The 17,661-nt window shown below is 28.5% G+C and overlaps 1 protein-coding gene across 7 annotated transcripts in view; it reads right to left on the reverse strand.

Moving 5' to 3' along the window:
* LOC111683721 (1-phosphatidylinositol 4,5-bisphosphate phosphodiesterase classes I and II) overlaps window positions 1–17,661 on the reverse strand; it is a 190,779-nt gene that overhangs the window by 55,447 nt on the left and 117,671 nt on the right. For 3 of the 7 annotated variants that reach the window (XM_046956434.1, XM_046956433.1, XM_023445825.2), the window contains exon 1: window positions 5,356–6,206. The exons of 1 other annotated variant lie outside the window; for it this stretch is intronic. The gene's annotated coding sequence lies outside the window, so the exon portion shown is untranslated. Of the gene's footprint in view, window positions 1–5,355; window positions 6,207–17,661 lie in introns of those variants that run through there. 3 more of the 7 variants (XM_046956436.1, XM_046956435.1, XM_023445833.2) reach the window with 1 other exon arrangement.

The following is a 17,661-nucleotide window of genomic DNA, read 5'->3' on the forward strand; positions in this document are numbered from 1 at the left end:
AAATAAAAACTGAAAAAAACTATTGTATCAGCTGGGTAAAGTGCTTCCACAACTTTAAGTTGGTAATATGTCTCACTTGAGACAAGAAGCATTGGTAAACGTTTCTTTCCAATTAATTGCACTTAGAAGGTGTTAGGGGATTAAGGTGGGATTATTTAATATATAGTAAAATAAATTTGTTTTTTTACTTCAAATCCACATACATAAATAGTGTTTAAGTAAATATTATTTAGTTTTTATTTTTCCTAAAGCTTGTAGATCTGTAAAGTGATGATTATTTTGCGTGTTGCACGTATTTAACAACCGTTATTTATTTATTATTGACGTTGATTTATAATTTGAATGCTTGAAATTTTTCGTTTAAAGTTTGTGCGACGAAATAAAATGTAATCGGCATAACCAGCTTTTCATCGTACCCATCAAAAATGCACTCAAATAAGATTCGTACATTTAAAAACATATTAACTAAACAACTTTCACACTAATTTGAGAAATTTACAAGATCTCTTATTTTCACTGAAATAAATTCATGTGCATCAAATGAAACGTAATAGAAACTTAAACGATTTATTAGAGAATTTATTTGATTGGTTATTGGTTTTTCTTGTTGTGAAGCAGAACAATTTAGACATGATAACAAACAATCGATTTAGTGTCATTGAAAATGATAATAAATAGGAAAAAATCAAATTGTTGCCATTAAATTTATATTTTATTAGTTTTAATTGAATTGTGTTCATGTCTGATTTATATAATTTCATGTGATCGAATTTAGAGCGTATATATGAATTTAGAGCGTGTATATGAATTTTTTAAAAAAGACATCATATATTCCATAAAAATATTACAAAAGTTTTTGTAGAATAAACATACCTACGAGAAATATTAATAAAGTTTAATCGTTTCCATTTAATTTAATTAAATGTTTTCTTAGAATTCAAATCTAAATTTTATTCTTAACACCTCAACACAATTAGAGATTTAGTCATATAAATATCAAAAATATCCTTATGATAACGATTTGAATCATTTGAAAAAGTGATAAATAGTATTTTTATTTTTAAAATATAATTTTGATTTAAATAAAACATAATTTATTTTCTTTTTGCTCTTCTTGAATCTAAGAGATTCACAATACTAAAAAATGTTATATTATTGGAAATCGATCCAAAACATATAAATAAACAAGAGTTAATTTAAATAAATAAACATTTTTAACAGATAAGTACGTATCAAACTAGGAATAATACTTTCTGGAAACCAAATTTTTCGGACTACACTGACCAAACAATATTTAGGGCATGGTTCGCTTTTGAAAACAGAGAGAATATCATTGTTAAACTTTAACAAAATATTGTATACACTCTACAAGTAGCCTCTTCACACATAATTAAAATCGTACATTTTTTTACGGTTCTTTTTTTGATCCATATTTTTTTAAAAATTTTTATAACCAATAATTCAGTTTAAATTTGTGATTAAAAAAAGTTTGACAAAATACAAACTTTTAATATTTTTTATAGAATAGAATCTAAAAATGCTAAGGAAAACCACATGAGACTTCACTTGCTTTATGTTTCATACAGTGAAAATTCAAATATTGGTTTTGTTTATATAATGATGTTATAATGGATATTCTAGTATAAATTATTCAACACCACCGTTACAATTTAATTTAAATAAACTTTTTTGACTTTTTTCCCCAATGGTTGTGGTAGCAGTTTTGTTCGTTCTCAGCTCTGTTGCTGATGATGATAAAAATGCTTTTAAAAGGCAAAAACGTAATAAGATAAGAACTTTTAACAAACCACATCGATGTAAACAAACAAACAAAAATTACAGAAGAAGTAAAATACGACAAAAAATTAAATTATAATAAATCTAAAGTGATGTAAACACTAATATGAAATGAGTTATTAAAAAAGCCAGAAGGCTGCTGCATGATATTAAATGCTCTCATTCCCAATTGTTATACAAAGGCCTACACGTTTAAAGCAAAAATTGTTAGACAATGACAATAAAGTACGCTACGAATCACTTAAGCCCATTTTACATTATACGACAAGTAATATAATCTGTCAAAATTTTGTTTTAAAAAGAATTTGATGGGATAGTAAAAATGCAATATGAACTGAAACTATCACACATGAGAAAGCATGCGAATAAAAAAATTCACTCTTATTTGTTTTAATTATTAATTTAATTTTAATTATTAAAAAGTAAACGTTATATAAAATGTTGTTTCGAATGCATGGTGATTTAAATTCGTCATTTACATTCATTTAATTAAAAAATGTTTAGATTTTATTTCGTATTAAATAAACAATTAATATACAAGCATTTGTGGTAATTATTAAAAAAGGCACAAGCAACAAAGAGGGAAATTTAAAAATTCTAAATAGAATAATATAAAAATACAAAGAACTATCAACGGACATACGCTACAATTTGAAAATGTTCACGAGCAATAGAATTAAAACAAAAAACATTTATCAATTTAGAGTTTTAATAGAAGACCGACAGTCTGACTGTCAGTCCTAATATGTACAAATATACCCGTGGAACAAGAGAGACAGACAAACTGTTAAACTATTTAGAACATAAATTTTGCGTTTATATGCTTTGTTTTATTTATTTTATTTTCCTTCAGCATTGTTAATGGGGGTACAAAGATGCAGTCAAGGACAAGATTTTTCATACACCTCATATACATGCATAATTTCACAAGTAGGGAAATAAGATTATATTCCTTATGTAAATAAATTTGTAATACAAAAAAAACGCTATACCATAATTTAAAATAATATATAATCAATAAGTAAAAGTAATGTTAAGGGTTGATTGCTACTTTTTTACTAAAACTATACATTCATTTTGTCATTTAGTTTGTAACACATCGACATATTCGTCATAGACCAATATTATTAAATTTTAAGTCGATCTAGCCTGTCTTTCTGTTGAAAGCACAATTGAGTCCGTAAAGCGATAAAATCTCCATACGAGGTCCCCTTGCTGTACAATTGTTCCGGTAAGAAAATTACTTTAAAGCTCATGATATTATTTTAAAGCTCATGATATAGTGGTGTAGGACACAATAAGAATTCTACGTTTAATTTCTTTATTCAAAAAAAAAAAAATACTTTGAAATTAAAAGTAAATAATATAAATATTTAATTGAATTAAAAAATGATTATATTATATAATTGTAAAAGTATGTATATAGTTGAATTTAAAAGTCTATATTAAATTTTTAATTTGTTACCAGAATGTGTGTTGGGATATCTGAATGTTTAAAAACGAGTACGTACGTGGGTATATTTATGTGATGATATTTTTGTTGCTGATTTGTTTGTTACTTTATTGTTATTAAACTATCAGCTGATTTTTTATTTTTATTTCTTCTTCGTAGTTAATGTCAGTCTGACACATTGTCTGACTTTGCTTAAGTTTATTTGTATTTGATTTTTGTTTATTCTAAATTATGTTTTTACTATACTAATTGTTATTGTTGGATTAGTTGAAATATATAAAATATCGTTACCTGCCAATTGAGTTGTTGTTATTATTGCACTTGTAAGAAAAGCACGAATATAAAACGAATTGAACGTGAGTAACTAATTGAATGGTATACATTGTATACATTTTAGAAAATTTTATGTTTTCATCGTTAAGTAATTTTTCTAGTTTTTATATTCTAAATTTTTATATACATATTTTGTATCCCTTAATAATTTAAGATTTTATTAAAAACACTTACAAATATTTTTTTCAAAAAGTGGAGAAGGAAGGTTCTAGTAAGATTAAGTTGCTACAATTTGGTGTATTGTCATCGAATGTACTGAATGCAATTGAAATGAAAACTTAAACTGTTAAACACTTTTTTTGTGTAGAGTTCTTTTTAACACTCCTAGAAAATATAACAAAAAAAAACGCTATACTACCTTAATCAATTATAGAAAAAGTATTAAAGAAGTAAAGTAAAATGTGTCCTCAAAAACACTTGGTTAAGCCAAAATTTGTTTTTGTTGAGAGAAATAATAACCTGTTTTTGTTCAAATAGCCTTTTAAAATTTATTTTGGTAAATATTTCTCGATTTAGGTGGGTTTAATATTAAAGACTATGTACATATACATCAAATCCGAAGAAATACGCCTTGGGCTCTATCGGGCCTATTGTGCGCTCCTTAAACAGTGCCCGAGGTGGGAATCGAAACTACCACCTCCGGTCTACCAGACTAGAACACTAACCTAACGGAGGCTACCGGTTTAATATTTACTCCATGCGATCTCATTATTATTTTCAACGTACCTTTTGTTAAGATTAGGATATACAACTTTAGAACCATGGGATGTTTTTCACTATTGTATCGATATTGCAATATGTTCCTCTGATATACAAGTAAATTCCCTGTAATTCGGGAATGTTTTGTATATTTTTGCGCAACCCACATCTTCCATCAAAAATACCCATTGTGGCCAGTAAATCGAACAAAACTTTATTGGAAAAATTAGCCTATTTCAAGTATCTAGACTATAACTGTAAAATTTGGTTTGCGAGCAATTTTTAAATAGAATAAATACCACCACAAAGATTTTTGTTATTAAATTATACTTATGTAACAACCTATGTATGCAGAGTTTTAACAGTTGAATATATGTGTAAATCAACTCATTCCACTTCGATAATTTTCACTTGTAATCACAAATATACTCATGTATGTATACAAGTATGTCATTCAGTCTGCACAGTGGGGAAACGAATTTTTTTTTTTTTTTTTTGAAATATATCTGGCATTTCTAAACGGCTGGCCCGATCTGGATAACTTTTGACATGGCGTATTCGAACTTACGTTTTAAAATGGAGTGCCGATATGTGGGATACTTTCGACATGTAAAATAGCGTTTGGAGGAGTAAAGTAAACACGAAAAGAAATGACAGATTTATTTTAAAAAATATACATTCTGCCCCACTGTGGTCTGTAAAAAGATAATTTTTTACTGAAATGTCGGGATTTCAAAAAAGTTTGTATTTTAAAAATTGGGTTTAGGTACATACCTATATATAAAATTTTATTTATAAATTATGCAACAGAGTAACAGTGGAAAAACTTTCGTCTATAATTACCTATTTACAATTCAAACTATTTATTTCATTTGTCTTTATTAGAATCTCAGTTATAATAAGGATGAAATCTATTGAATATAAATTATTTTTGCTCCTGATATTTGCCTAAATACAAGCATGAAAAAGGTTTGTAAAAATACAGTGAAATATTTTTTTTATTTTGCAATAATAGACTATTTCTACCAATATCAACAAATAAGTATAACAGTACTATATGCTCAAAAACTTACCGTTGAAAACAGTTTAATTTCATTAACAACCAGTGCAAACACTGCTACCACAAATTTGCAACACTGCGTTGCCGCCTAAAGAGAGTATTGAGAGATTTCGGATATGAATATGTATATACAAACTCTGTATGCACTCAAAATTTTTAGTGGGGTCTGCAGCTTATCGCCTTAATTGTAAATTAGTTGTTAGATCAGCAATACAGCTTGTTGTTTGTTGAAGATTTTTTTAATACCAAGATTATCTGTTTTAATTATTTTTCCTTTACTAGTATTTGACTTATTACGAATTTTTTTGTTGTTTTTTATTTTTGCCTTAGATAGTATAATACATACATTTAATATTTAATTATTAAATTTTCTGTATAATGTAAATACAATAACAACACTTTATTTTTCTTTTCACTTGTATGTATTTTTATTCTATTAATAATATTTTTCATAATAATTTTGCAACCATATCACATCAATCTTTAAACTTTGAGAAAAATAAAAGAAAATTTTGCATCTGTAGACAAAAAATATATAGAAGAGGAAGAATGAAGAACACTTCCACCAGATGATTTTTTACTTTTTTGCACTTTAATTGTGAGTTTAGAAAAATAATGTTGATGATGCATACACACGTACTTATATTTTTATTATTCAATGGGAGATTTGTTTAATTTTTTTGCTTTATTTTAGTTTTTGTGTATTTAATTGTATATCATTTTGTATATATTCACAAAAAAAACAGCTCTTCCACGGGAATGACTGACAGACACACTATACTACGGCGACTACAACGATTCGGTCTTTAACATGCGCGAACACAACACATCTCGATGAGATACAAATTCACATTGATTAGTGAGTGTAAGAAAAATTAAAGTGCTAAAACAGATTTCTTCAGGTTTTTGTTTCTCCTTAAATTCGTGCTTTCGTTCTTTATAAACAACAACAAGGAAATGTGAGAATAAAAGTTCTCTATTAGCTTTACACTAAATGAAATACAACTCTGGTAGTGTAAAATCGCCTTCATTTAAAGAAAAGGCGAATTCACATAAGGTGATATCAGTTGGTAAATAACAAAATTATCATGTATTTTATTGCTTTTAGTACACACAGACGTCAAAAACAACTAATAAGACGAATTTATTAAGTAAGAAATGTTTATGAAATTTTTATGTTTTTGTTAAAAATATACATAAAAGTTATGATTTACCTAATTAACTACAGCTTAAATATTATAAAAGGGATCTAAAATAATTTTTCATTTGATTTTTAAATCGTTTATAAAAAAATTTCGTTTATGAATAAGGCCTTTAATATTTAAAATCGAAAATAATCTTACATGCCAACCCTCAAACCGTATATAGTTAATGGAATGCTCTCCTATAAACATTAGGTTGATATGAAATTTTGGCTTGTAAGAAACTTACTTCTGTGTATCAATTTCTGAAGGATATTAATATGGGGAAAGGGTCAATTGGATTCTCATAAAATTCGGTGGAGAGATTTTGAAGCTAGTAGCACGTGCTTTCAATAATTTTAATAAAATTTAATAAAGAACAATAATATATATATACTTTTGTGAGTCTATGATCAATATTTCGATGTTTTATAAACGGAGTGACAAAATTAATATACCCCATCTGTTTTGATGGCTGGAATTTAAATTACTATAAGCCTGTTCGAAAATGCGTCATCATTCACTTGATTGCTTCAAATAAATAATTAATCTAAGTTAGTAAAAATCCACTCCTAATAACGTGAAATGACAAAAAAATACCCGCTCAATTACTGGGAGATTTTAGAAGCCTCATTTTGCGTATCACTTTTGCTCTTCTCCAATTGTATTCTGGACCGGTAAAGAATGTCTAAGATTGCTTTTGTTTATCTTACATTCTTTATAAAATGTAAATCGGAAAACATTGATAAATATAACAAACTTCGACTCGAAACTTAATGTACGGTTCAAGTGAAACAATATTTTAGAAGAATAAAAAATACACACCACCTTATTAAATGCACCGTTATTTATTTACTTTAAAGCTTTTTCTAAAGTGTTATATACACGTTCGTAATTTTAACATATTCCGAACAGCCTGAAAGTATGCTCGTATTTATGGGATAATATTTATAGTAACTTCTGTTGGACAATATCCCAAAATGTTTTATCAAATTAAACTGTATTATCAAATTAATGTTTCAGATAACAAAGTGTTAGGGTTTGTGTCAACAATGAGGTAGTTAAGTTTGTTCCAAAGTGTTATTATTAGCCGCATACAACAATTTGATTTATTAAATACGAATTTTATTTCTGGAAATTCACACCAGGGGGATAGGCAAAAGGTTTTTATTGATGTTTAACAAATGTTTAAAATCATAATGTAAGCAGCGGCAAACAGATGAAGTACGTATTTAAAAGTATGTATAACTTTAAATTTATTTTTCACTACAAATTTTAACAGTTTGTTGTTAAAATTTTAATTTGTATTAAACGATCATTTATGTAATACAGACAGAATTATGAAATACAGAAATTTTTTATTTTACTAATTTTAAACCTTTTTAAAATAATATTTGAAAATTTTACTATTTAGAAAAATTCTCTTAAAAAATAATACTGTTTGTATCTGACAGAATCATTAAAATAAAACTCATTAAAAACAATTCAAATTCTATTCCTTTTATTGCATTAACAGAAAAGTAAACAAGTTAACACCGCACTAATTGATGAGCCGCTGAACAAAAACACACACGTACACGTAAAAATGATAATACAATGGCTACGAACAGCTAAACTTTCACAATTTTATTCGCATCTTAACATTTCGAACAATAGATATTATTTACAGCTGTTTTGACAAAAACAGTCATTAAGGATTTGAAGATGTATTTGCAGGATATGGCATTCATAACCGTCAACAACTAATTAAGTCAATTTAAATGAGTTCGCGCATTTGGCAAAAAAAAAAAACAATTTAAAAAATGTGTGCCACAATAACCACCAACGTGCAACTCTAATAGGTGCTTACATTTGCAAACAGCCCGGTCGGTCGATCCGCATTATCCAAATTTATGATCAACTTTGCAAACTTCAAATAATGTTGCAAGGATATGTGGTGATGATAAGTTGAGTACGAGACACACGAGTGATTATAAAAATGTTTAAATTTAAAACAGATAAACGACTACAGAAAGTAAAAAACAATCAGCAGATTATTTGAACGTGATGGTCAGTAAAAGAGTCAACTTGAAACACACATGTTTAAATACAACAAAACAACGAGTATTTACTAAAGACAAAAAATGAAGGTGTTAATTTTTTTACCCTTCATATTTGTGAGAATGGTATATATAAGTTCATCGCTCCGTTTGTAATTTAGGCAATTAATTTGTTGAGACCCTATAAAGCTTATACATACGTATATTGTGAATCCTTATAGAGACTGAAGTCGATTTGTTGATAACAATTTACTGAAGGATACAGATTTCTTTGATATACAATATTTCTAACAGATTCATACTATCAAAAATCAGCGAAATCGCTCTATAAACCGATATATAAGCAGAAGAAACTTGATTTTTACTTTATTACATCTTATAGTTATACCCTACACCACTATAGTGGGGAATGGTATTATACGTTTGTGCTGATGATTGTAACGCACAAAAATTTTGTTGCTAAACCCCAGAATATGTCCGAAACTTTGAAACGCTGATCCCAGATAGGATGATCAAGTAGAACATTAGAGCATTGGGGGATAAAGTAGGACTGCGGTTCTATATTGAAAACCCAAAAACAGAAATGTACCACCGTTTACCAAATCACAACACAAGCTTCCAGGCTGAAATACAAGCAATAACGGAATGTGTAAATTGGATTAGAATAAACATGGCGCCCACAGCGCTTAATATATTTACCGACATCCAGAGGGCAATTAGGGCGATATCAGGTGATAGAACTAAATCCTTATTGGATTGAAAGCTGTAACTGAATACTCTCCCAGAGCTAAGGTTCACCACTCGGGAGTAGTCGGTAACGAATGTAATAGCTTTAAAAGAATGTTAACCTAACAAGCGCAAAACCATTCGACGCAACAAAAGCGGAACTAAATATATAGGTGAGAGAATCCCATAAGGCAGCTTGGAATAATGAAACATTGGATAGAACCACGAAGATCCTATAGGGTGACCCTGATGAGAACAAGACCAAAAATCTCCTCAATTTGAGTAAAACTCTGGAGCACTTTCTTTGCCACTGCCAGGCATTCGTCGAAGTTAGATCCAAGTATAATAATTCATTTAGTTCCCTTTTTTCATGAGGCCCGATAGTGGCCTAGGTGTATTTCTTAGGATTTAATGTAGTAAACATCCTTCTATCATATATATTTTTAAAGATCTTTAAACTTTTGTTACACCGGGAAACCATGTATATGTATAATATGGTGATGAAGTGTATATAAGATTCGGCATACCTGTTTTTATTAAATTTCATTATCAAAAAACTTTAAGACAAGGAGCAAACTAAAATATATTATAGGCTTATCTTGTTGTTTCGTTTTAAGTAAATACAAGACAGGTGTAATTTTATGGCTTATATATGTACATAAAAATATAAATTGCAAAATATTTTGTAAATATATTTTATGTCATTGCATAAGTTTTTTTTTTAATCAATTAAGTGTATTTTTTTTAAAATATCGTCTTGAAATCATGAAAATCCAGCTCTTTTATTAATTTAAGGGGGCATTATTAATAATAAGTAACATATCATATTTGCAAATGTCAAAAGTGTACTGTGAAGTTCTGTTCTGTGCTGCGTTTTATGCCTTTGTTGCTATTATAAATTTCTGACACATTAACGCTTTGGTGTTTAGGTGTTTTTGTTTATAATTTTAACACTTTTTGTGTTACTGTATCTCAAACTAAGCAATACATATTTTGTTGTTTCGTTGTTTTTTAAGTACAATGCAACCTTTAAGTACAAAGGGATTGAAATGGTAAATGCAAAGGGCAAGTTAGAAGTTACTGTATGTATAAAATCATGTTAATGGAAAAAGGATATATAAGTTATAATATGACCCGATGTCAGTCAAACTTTGTATATTCCTATACAAGCAATAAAATTCTAATTACCAATAAATGTAGCCACTTATGAAAATTTGTATGGTGGCATCATTGAATGGGCATAACAATTTCGAATTTCACAGTCTATCAATTTGTATTTGTATATCAGCAGGATCAGTCGTCGTAAAAACATATTATACATACGTTAACATACATATTTTTGTATACCATTCTACTAATTATTTTACGTTTCATTCCAATCAGTCTAAAAAACCTACTGCTAAAAGAAGATGATTTTCTACGTCATTTAGTAATTCATTATTTTACTCTGACTAATGTCTTTTGCAATTTTTCATTAACTTTTACACGAAAAAAAATCTTAAAAAACACTTTGTCTTTTTCTTCAGCTAAAACTAAGTTTAGCTACATATATGTATTTTGAACAGTTGTTAATATTGAGCGATGAAATTTACTTACCCTAAGATGACCTTAGGGCTGGAAAAAGGTGGTTTCGCTGATTGTTTATGTCTGCGCAACATGATGCCCATAAAATTTCAATTAATCTTCGAAACTAGTGTAGATCAGCAGTTTATTTTTCTCATTTTTTTGTTGCGAATTTTAATTAATTTTAAATGTTGTAAAGCACAATAAACTGCAAGTATAAAGAAGTAAAACATATACACATAAGAATTTTTTATGGAATTCTTGGAGAAAGTTGAGTGAGTTTATTTTTAAGATTTTTAGAATTATTAAAATTTTTTAAAATGTACAAAATTATTTTATATTAGTCTTTTAGTTTTATTACTTTTTAAAAATTTAATAATTAACCGCTGATAAATGTTATAATCGTCAATTGTTCGCTTAATGAGTTTTACAACAACCTTAACGCCAGAGGCCTTTAGTGCAACAAACCTTGTTACCACTTTAAATTCATATACATATGCACACATGTACACATGTATTTATATGAGCATAAGCAGGAATTTATTCATGTATTCATTATGGCAACAAAGCCAAAAGTTCAAAACACAGTATGTACAAAAAGTGGGTTACGAAATAATATTTCATTTTTTATGCAATTAATTTAAGAACTAAGCAATCTCGATTTTATATTAAAATTTTTAAATACATTCTTTCTTTAGATACTGTAGAGTAAGTAAAAGCATTCACTAAAAAGCACATACAGTGTATTAACTAAGTTTTTTTCCTACCTTTTTTAAGAGAATTTTGGTATTTGTTTATAAATAAACTTCGAATAAACAGGTAAAGGGTAATTTTATATTCTCCAATTAAAAATAGATATTGTGTAAAACGGGAAAATCGTGAAAAAATATTAAAATTTTGGTACATTTGTTGTTCTATTTTATTACCTTTCATCAGAATTTGCAGGACAATAAAATATTTTGCATTTCAGAATTCCAGTTAAATTTGTTAGGTTTCTCAAATTATTTGAAAAAGTCTAAGCGTTACTGAATAGGAATCAATTATAAATAAAATTCTTATTCAAAAATAAAATAAAATTAATAGTACTAAAAACAATCAAAATAAAAACAATGTCAAAAGTTAGAAAAATCAAATAATATTAAAATAATTAAACGAGCAAAAAAATCCAAATTAATTTCTTTTTATTTAAAATTCTTCAAATTCGAAACTTGATGAATTCCTATAGGTATATAGGGCAATAAATCAGTTAAAAAAATGTCTAGATTTAGACGTATCACTACTAAAATATCTAAAAATTGTTATATAAATATATAGAAGTAATAAAAAATTTGAAATTTTATAAATTAGTACAGCAATATTAAAAAAATTAACAAAAAAACCTAAAAAGCAAAATACTTTATTGACTAAAAAAAATTAACAATACGTTCACATTTAATCTAAAATTTATTTTTTAGATTTGTTTAGATAAAGTTTTTTCTTACAATTTGAAAAAATTTTACATAGGCAAATTACTTAGTTGGATCACTGTAATTTTGATATGCAGCTACTTAGGGTAAAATATGTATAAATATCAAACATACAACTCCGTAGAATGTCTGCAATATATGTGACCAAGTGCTGCTAAAAAAAATAATAAGCCAATTCCTAATTAAAGAGTAGCTAGATTAAGATAAACTTAATGGATTTTTCCGGTAAGTCATAAAGTTTTATCAATATATTTGTTTTAATTTAAACACGTATTCATACTTTGTGGCCTTAGGAAGACAATTTTCAATGTGAAATTGAAATGAAAGTTTCCCAAGAAGCTCTTTGCTAGAAAACAAAAAGGAATATAATTAAGTGTGACCATAACTTACGCGAAAATTGTTGAGAAATGTGCCACAGCTTGCTACCACATCGAAAGAAAATCAACACCAAAATATTTTCTACTGTAGAAGCTGTGAAATACGAAACGATAAAAATAATGCAACTGAGTCTAATGTAAAAATTACTTTACATTAGTCAGTCGTATTGAAGTACATTAGGAGAACAACATAAGTAGACACAAAAAAAGAAAAAATATATACATATTAACCATAAGATGTATAACCATTTGCCACTGAATACTGAATATTTTATATCTACTAGTTGTGGGCAAAATCACTCAGGTGCCAACAATTTTGACAATTTGTTGTGCTCAGACAATCATTGTGCCACCTTCCAAACAACATGCCACAAAAACATACCAACAAACCAACGAACAACACTCGCATCAAAGTACATACATACATACTTGCAAACCAAAAAGCACATAATTGTGTTGCTGTTGATACCTTAATGAGGCATTAAGATATTTTTGCCATGTTTTTGTTTTTATGAACTTTGTTGGTTGTTGAAAATTAGAAAATTACAAATTTTGAATTTTTGATACTATTACGAGCATTATTATTATTGTTGTTGTTATTGTTGGTTGAGATGAACAGGTGTTACTAATGGTGGGAAAAGCATCTAGAGAAAACATTTAGACCAACTAATGTTTCATTATCAATTTTTGTTAATCTCGTCTATAAATGTTGCACATACCGAGGCAAAACACTCAATGCATTTGTATGGGTATTTTATTTATAAAACTTAATACAAAAGAAAAAATACAACAACTTTACTACAAAAGTTTTCGTGTAAAATTATCACAATTCAACTAATGATACCACGCAATCTGGCAATGTTCATAATTTTTAGCACTCACATTACAAATAGCAACTCTGCACGCACATTACTGACTGACTAAATGAATGAATGACTAGCTGCTGGCTGGCTCGCTGCATCACTGCCACCAAACCAAAGCCAACATTCAACTTCATCCAACAACGATAACAATAAAAGCAATAACAAAATACATAATGCCTTTAAGCTAAAGTGGAACACTTTGCCAGCAAATGACTGAACGCAGTTGTTTGCAGTGAATAGAACTGAACTGAATAAATGCATGTATCAACAACGACTCGCATTTGGAGGCCGTGAAAATATGAATTTGCCATCATTTAAATTTAATGTCGATGCCAAAATACTCATAAATGCTGGAGATATTTAAGATTCAAAGAGAAAATTTAACGACAACAGAAACTGAACTAGAGAAAATATGTTCAACATTAGAAAAATACCAATGTTTGAAAATTTCTACCAGTATGACCCCCATCAAACTGTTATACACCTAAGAAAAAATGTAAAAAAAAACAGATGCATTTACTTTCGATTTCAAAAATTCACTTTATGACGAAAACTCAGTTTTACAAATATTTTTTAGTCGAGTGTAAAAATGGAAAAGAATGTGTATGTGTGTCACTTTACTTCGTATCTATGAAACATTCATTGAATATTATGCTGATGTTATTGTCATTTGGAGACTGATTTAAATTAATGAACCCCGATATTTTCATAACGATAAAATGAAATTTGCATAATTCGAAAAACCAACCAACAACGAAATCAATTAATAAGTTTTATTTTTGAAATAATTCAATATGCATGTTATCGATAAATTAATTAATCAAAATATCTTTCGTTATAATTTTAACGTGATGTTGGTTGGTATTATTTCCCTATATAGAATAAAATTCAAAGTCAGTTGATAGCACTTGCCCGTCATTCATCAAGCCCTCACTTAATGGTAACAAATCGAAAAAAAAACTTTAAGGTGAACATCAACGAACACGATTCTGTAAAAGAAATGTCACTGATAATAGGGAAATGAATACAACACTGCTGTGATTACATGTGTGTTCTTCTGTCTCCCAGCAGGTGACATTTGCAGGTGATTTTCTGTATATCTCACTTTTTTGTGATTTCCAGTCATTAAAAATATATCTAACAAATTTTTAGGAAGAAATGTATAAGAGTAACAACAAGTAGCAGTTAAAGAAAAATGATTGAATTTGTTATAGATTGCACCATGTATGTCTGATCACTTGTATATGGGATCATTATAAAGGAAAAAAAGGCAGAAATTATAATTTTCAGTTTTGATATCAAGTGATTAATGGAAAACGACACAAACACTTAATTTGACGCTAACGCAGGCGCCTAAGACACCAAAATGCGAGTGAATTCAAATGAATTCTTTATTTACTTCATTTATTTGTTTCTTTATCTCTGTTCGTCGCATCCGTGGGATACTTTTGCACAACATGTTACTGTTATTGTAGGTATATACTTAATTGTCCATATATACTATGTTTTGTTACTGTTCCTATCAAAAATATTCTTTCGTTTAAATTCATTTGTAGTAATCATAAGATTAATTACAGCAATAATATCAACACGATGTATTCCATTTGTATAATTTCTCTTTTCATAAAACAATTTTTTTTACTTAAATTTAAGGTGCTTTTACCAGTGTGAGTTTAAGTTTTGAAATCGCATATAATTTTAGGAGATCAACTTCTGACGTATGTTTTTATTTTCGTTCATTATTTTTGTTCAATCAGAAATAAATCTAAAATATACAAATACATCCATAATATTCAGTTAAAAAAAACATATGCTGCATGATCATTAGCTTGATTTTGTGGAAAATCCGTAAAAATATGTCACTGATATATAAACATATATGGGCAATTTCGTGTCAAGTCCCCCAACTTTTAAATCGATGTCTTCGAATTAAAACAAAAATTATTTTGGAAAGATTATAAAAATAGCTTTCTAAAGTCTTTTTGGCAACTTTTGCTAGGACGAATAGGTGAAAATGTATACTCATATGTCCAATTTTGACCAACTCTAACTCAGCAATTATTAAAGTACTATCCAATAGTAATAACCTTGGTGCCAATCGATTTTAAATGTCTCTTGTAAGTATAATAAAAGTGTATGCATTTGCACCATATTTATTAATTTCGTGATATTTACCAACATTTTGAATCAATTAATATGGTTTAATTTTGTGTAGGCTTATTAATATTTGTGTCATAAACTAAAAACTTTAAATCTATTTCTATTTCATAATTAAAATCATAGACAGAGTGTTCCCTTTAAACTATTTAAAACAAATGTTGGAAACAAAACTCTCACTTAAGTCATTACTAAATCATAATCCTACATGAGAATAAAACTTTAACTAAAAGTACCATCCGTAGCTTAAAGCTACAACCGATTTACACTTGATCGTTATAACAGCGCCACTTTTGAGTTGTAACAGCACCATAAAGAAAATTATTTAGTGCAACATCAACATAAAACAGACACAAGCAGTTATTTTAATGCAGTTGAAATTTTCTTTTGATCTTAAAGCGCTGATCAAATCGATCAAAACTAATTTCTGTAAATCAACTTAGCAGAACCGCCTGACAAAACAACCAAATAACAAAAAAATGTTGTTGCTGTTTGCAATATAACGAACAATGTCTAGAGCCACATCAACGTGCAACAGATGAACAGTACCAAATGAATAAGGCCTACTAAAGATCGAACTATTGAGTAGGAAAAGAAAAAGTAAATGACTATAAGGCAGCATAGATATTGTATGTATTTGCAAAGCTATATCGATGATGAGGGATAGGATGATGCTATAAAAGAGATGGATGGAAAATCCAAAATATTGTTATATATTTCATATAAAATTCATCCTCAGTTTTAGGATGTTTTGAGTCGCACGTGACGGCAGCAAGTACATTTATTCTTCCACACGGCTCCTCTCTCACACCTCTTGGGCAAAAAAAAAAAAAAAAGGAACAAAAGCGGCATCAATCGAATACACATTTACCAACAATATGATGATATTCTACTCTTCGTACTTGTGGTTGCTATTGCTTTGGCGGTTTTGTTATAATTAAGGACTTAGGTGTAATTTGTGCACCTATTTAGGATCGCGTTGATTACAGGCCGGCACCTTATTCTGCTTGACACCTAAAGGCTCTCTTCAGCATCACATGCTTTACCACTGAATTGAATCCAGCTTTGCATTGTTCTGCTCTGCTCCAAACATGCCCGTACTTTGGCGCAGTATATTTAATTCAGTAAGTGAATAAAAGAGAATGAATGAATGTGAAATGATTGTAGTTGAGTAAAAATCTTCGTAATATTTTCCTTTAACTGATATTCCTTTTATTTTATGTTTCTGTTAATGCTTAGACGGCACTTGGTCTGGTGTGTGCTTGTTTGTTGTTTAAGTTGGGAAGTTGTGATTTTTTATTATGCGCTTTTTAATCTGTTATGTGTTTGTCTGGCTGTATTGCACGAAAGGGGTTGAGTGAAGCACGATTTGGCAATGAGATGCGCAGATCAGAAGTTCAAATTTGAGGTTAGTATTTAATATGGATGAATAGTTGGACAGAAATAGTCTATACAACAATATGAAGATTTTCGGCCTTAGTAAAGGTGGAGTTACGAACTGACGTGAGTATTTAGTGTTGACGGGAAAGAACAAAAGAATTTTTTTATAAACACTTTCTTAACATATAAATACTGTTTTTTGCTACTTCATATATTTCATCATCATATATTTTTAAGTGCTTGAATATAAACTAGCAGGGACATAAACCTAATTTAAACAAGTATGAAAGTTATATTCGGCTATGCCGAATCTTAAATACTCATCCTTATTAATAAACTTTTATATTATCGAAGCAATTTTCTCATTTCTCACTAAATCAAAATGGAGCCAAACATTATTACACTTTTCTCTACCTTTCTTTTATTATTAGAAAAAAACAACTACTCAAAATCATTGATTACAAGTAAAAACTAAAAATGCAGATTTAACTAAGCCTGAAAGGGCTAAATCTACTTTTTTTGTTGATAACTTGAAGTCTTCTTTAACTTTTCTAGTCAACAATATAT

This window comes from Lucilia cuprina, chromosome 2 (assembly GCF_022045245.1).
Source record: "Lucilia cuprina isolate Lc7/37 chromosome 2, ASM2204524v1, whole genome shotgun sequence".
Taxonomy (NCBI): domain Eukaryota; kingdom Metazoa; phylum Arthropoda; class Insecta; order Diptera; family Calliphoridae; genus Lucilia; species Lucilia cuprina.